Source organism: Dipodomys spectabilis, unplaced genomic scaffold (genome assembly GCF_019054845.1).
Source record: "Dipodomys spectabilis isolate Male_0828 unplaced genomic scaffold, ASM1905484v1 ptg000043l, whole genome shotgun sequence".
NCBI classification, from domain to species: Eukaryota; Metazoa; Chordata; class Mammalia; order Rodentia; family Heteromyidae; genus Dipodomys; species Dipodomys spectabilis.
The window spans coordinates 34,876,679-34,880,980 of NW_024870720.1; the positions used below are offsets into that span (position 1 = coordinate 34,876,679).

Here is a 4,302-nt window from a genome sequence, read left to right on the forward strand (position 1 = left end):
GGAAAAAACCTATTCAATAAATAGAGTCTAAAGGTCTTAATTGTTCAAATTTATTTTCTATGACTTTTGGGACTGAGTACTCCTGTGCTACAGGAGAGAATAAAGTGTACTTCCATTTATTTAAGTATGTTTGCTATATTTTATTGAAACTCTTCTGAGCTTGTGAAAATTGTTTATAAGGACATCTTGCCTATGAGGAGGGTTGGGTGAACAGATTTCATATTCTCAGGCATTAGTTTGTGGTTTATAATCAGCTGATCTCCTAAGGGTGAAACCAATATAGTAAAATTTATCCTATGCTATTTATAGGGATGATGGTGATAACTCCTGGCATCTAAATGTAAGGGATATTGTATCATATAAATTCCACATATATAATTATATATAATACATATTTCATATATATAACTATAGGTAACATATACATCATATATAGTTATATATAGTTATGACAACACATGCATAAGGATAAGATGAAAACATCTGAATAACAAATTAAATTCTGTATCCATTTAACCTTTGGTGTACACCTACTATACACATAGCATCATGGCAAGCATTTCAGCAAAATCAGGATTGAAAAAAACCTGACCTAGGTTTCAATGTGTGGCAACAGTAATAATTAGCATTTTAGGGGGTTAATATATTAAGTCAAAATAAGAAGTTATTTACTGTTGAATTAAAGGAGAATCAATCTAGACTGTGGTATGAGGGACTAGTTCTCTCTTCTCCTAACAACCTGACGGAATTATCCCTGAAGATGTAGCTCATGATATTTGCTCCAGGAAATTAAATTTGCTCCAGAGAATGAAGCAATAGAATATTAGGCCAAAAGCAGACATGAAGCCACCTGTATATATTTCTATACTAATGCACAGTATCAAGAGAATTAGAAACACTCTTTGGCAGAAAATGGGCTTCCACTGCACTCCTTAACTTTAAATGATTTCAGCAGAAATTTATTCACCTCCATTCTAAGAATTGCTTCAAATCTAGATACTTGTGTCTACTCCCTGTAGAACTTAAAGCACATGGGCAGAGTCCTGGCATTACCTTGTTCTCAGAGACTGATGATGGCTTCTCTGTCTTTCCTTCCTTACCCAGACTGGATTTGGGAGATCATTTTCAGCAACTGGGCATCTTCCTTCCTTTAACTGCTATGCATTGTCCTGGGTCTGCCCCTTTCTGTGCAGGATTGGGCACTGGATTGGTAGACTCTTCCTTGGGCAGACAGCTACTCTCTGCCCTACTCCTGTGCACTGTGATATCACTGCAGTGACAGTAATAATGCTCAAAATAGTAGCAGTGCAAACAAGATGGAAGATGATTTCTTTTTTAAACCCATTATGGTTGAGCACCACGAGCCACGAATTCTGTAGAGGCAGAGATCCTGGCTCTTCAATGGGGTTCTTTGCCACTCTCTTGGTCTAAGATGGTGATTCCAGCTTCTAGCAACACAACTATATTCTAGCCAGAAGAGGAGAAGGATTTCTCCATGTAAGAAATCACCTATAAACATACACAACTTCATCTCATGTCCCATTGGCCATACTCTAGGCCCATAATCACCTCTAGAAGTAAGGAAGGGTAAAAACATAGTTATCAGCTAGGTGGATCTACGCCCAGCTAAAAGCTCTATTATTTTAAGACAAGTAAGAAATAGATCTCCTAACTTGAAATTTCCCTTCAGCTTCTTACAAAAAGTGCTCCCCAATACATAATGCATTGTGCATTTTTGCCTCAGTGTCTAGAAACTCAATGTATTGAGAAAAGATATTCAGCCACCTCAGAGGTACTCATAGAAAAAAATTATGTTTATCTACAGCTATAGAAATCTATCAGCTTGCTTTGTTAAGAGTCATTACCTTCTGTTTATTCTGCTATCTTACTTTATTATTTTTTGGAAACACCAGGCCATAGATTGGTTTTGGGTTTGTCTTCTCTATATTTGGGGATCATTGAGAGCCCTAAATAATAAATGGCAAGTTCAAGGCATTTCTCATAGAACTAATGCTGTCCATCCAGACCTAGACATGATAACATCATATTCATTGACTTCCAAAGGGCTGTGACCAAGAAATTAAGCCTAAAACTGCTTCCATTTGCTAAGCTAAATAGATGTTAAAGAACATTTACCCCATGCATTTTTTTTCTAAACACAAAAGACTAAAGGTTAACCTGGAAAAAGGACATTTCTAACTTATTTCTTCCCATAGATGTCTCTGAATTTTGAAAGAAAGCAGCTCTGTGCTTTGGTGACTCTGAGTCCACAAGTTCTTTTGTTTTTATCTGTTGTTTATTCAGTTACTTCCACCTGGTTCCTTCAGCTTCCTTTTTGCTTACCCAGAAACACAAAAGGCCTAGGGAGTTTGTTTATTTTTTTTAGCCATCCTACCATATAATAACACTGCTATCCTGCTATGCAGTTTATCTTTGCATTTCCTTCTGGTCATGCAAAAATAATACATTCAAGGGACCTTTCTTTGGATCCAAGACACATTTTACCTGTCACCTAAGTTCATTTGAGAAAGGTGGATGGGCATAGTCATGGGCACGAGCAACCTCTAACCCTAACAGTTTTGCCTGCTGTGGTTCCAGAAGTCAGAGCATTCTACTGGGTTGTTTGACTTGCACAGCATGCACAATGCCTTGCTGACATAGTAACACCGCTGAGAAATTGTGTAGGAGCACCTGGCAATTGAGTTTCCTTCCATCCTCTAATATTACCTATTTGCCCAAAGCCCCACTTTTATCTCTACTATCTATCTAATTCCTTTTCAGTCCTTTACTTTGGATCTCTTGATAATTTATTGAAATCCCGAAACCCTTTTTGTATTTTTTTGTGTTTACTGGTAGCTTGTGCAACCTTTTGGGAGTAACGTGTTTACTGTCAAGCATATTCAAGTACTCTGGCTTAAGATTACCTACAAATTACAAAGAAAAAAAGGTCCTCTAGTTGTATCACTTTAGAGTTTAATGGGCTAAGTTTAGACTGAGCTTTCACAACACAATGTTTAGCAGCTGCAAGGGGAAGGAACACAAAGCTGCCAGGTTATCCCTAGGAAATCCCAAGACACATATTTATAGCATTTGCACTTATTTACATAGATTTGTATGTTCCATTCAAAAGGCACACTGACTCCAGTTATGTAAAATAAAGCACTCAATTCTTCTCTATCTGAGGGTGGATAACCAAATATCTAGGTTTGCTTGCTTGTGGCCCGGGGTGATTTTCTTTGGCATTTCCTCTTCCAAGAGCTTCCTTCTTTATTTCTGCCATCTGATCATAATCATTACAAAAAGGAGTTAGAATTTAGTCGTGTTATTAAAGCTAGCTGGTTCCCAAATAGTCTTTTATTTAATTTTTTTTGCAAAGATGCTGTACACAGGGGTTACAGTTACATGAGTAAAGCAATGAGTACATTACTTGTTGATTATTGTTACCTCTATCCTTGTTGTTATCCTACTATCCCTTCCCTCCTCCACCTCCCACACTCCTCCTCCCCATGCACCACCCCCCTCTCCCCCCCCCCCCCCCGGTCCAATATACTGTCCAAAAATATGGAACGTTTCAAGAATTTGCATGTTATCCTTGTGCAGGGGCCATGCTAATCTTCTCTTCATCATTCCAGTTTAAGTATATGTGCTGCCGAAGCGAGCACCAAAATAGTCTTTCCTGTATAATGAACTCACATTAGAACTCTGTTTTCCAACTGCGCTTTTCACAAGACCCTTCCTTTCTGCATTGCAAGGAAACACTAGTCCCAGATTCAGCTGCAGCACCATTTTAGGGGTGGTAGACAATCCCTGTGGCTCCTGCCTTACACCCACAGGAAGAGTTTTTGTTAGTGAGGAAGATAGTTTGGATTCTGAGATTAACCATAGGTGTCAATTACCCACCTTTAAATGCTACCTTCCTTTGGCTCCTATAATTGAAGGTTGACTCTGTTTCTATTTTCCCTATCAATTCTCCCCTCCAGGTGGATAGATATGAGAGTGATTGCAATATGAATTCATTATAGAAATTTACAGCAATTGTGTACAGCCAAGAAAACAGAGCTATGAGAAAGGAGAGAGCAAGACTGTCTTTTGGAAACAATCTTACTCAAACTAAGATGGCCCTGGTGACACTTCCTAGAACCCCTAGCTGATAATTGCTTGGTAGAAGAGGAAGACCAGAGCTTCATACAGAAAAACGCAGAGTGATCATAGAACATTGGATACACTTTCATCCTCTGAGAAGCATTCTGAAAAGTCACTCTTTGACCTTCTTTTGTTGTGTGGCTTGAACTCAGGGCCTGA

At 38.4% G+C, this 4,302-nt stretch overlaps 1 non-coding gene across 1 annotated transcript; it reads right to left on the bottom strand.

Annotated features, from left to right (window-relative positions):
* Nucleotides 1-3,555: 3,555 nt before the first annotated feature.
* LOC122106935 lies at nucleotides 3,556-3,662 on the bottom strand. The gene has a single exon (XR_006147254.1). It is a non-coding gene; the product is annotated as a U6 spliceosomal RNA (small nuclear RNA).
* Between the last annotated feature and the right edge of the window lie 640 nt (nucleotides 3,663-4,302).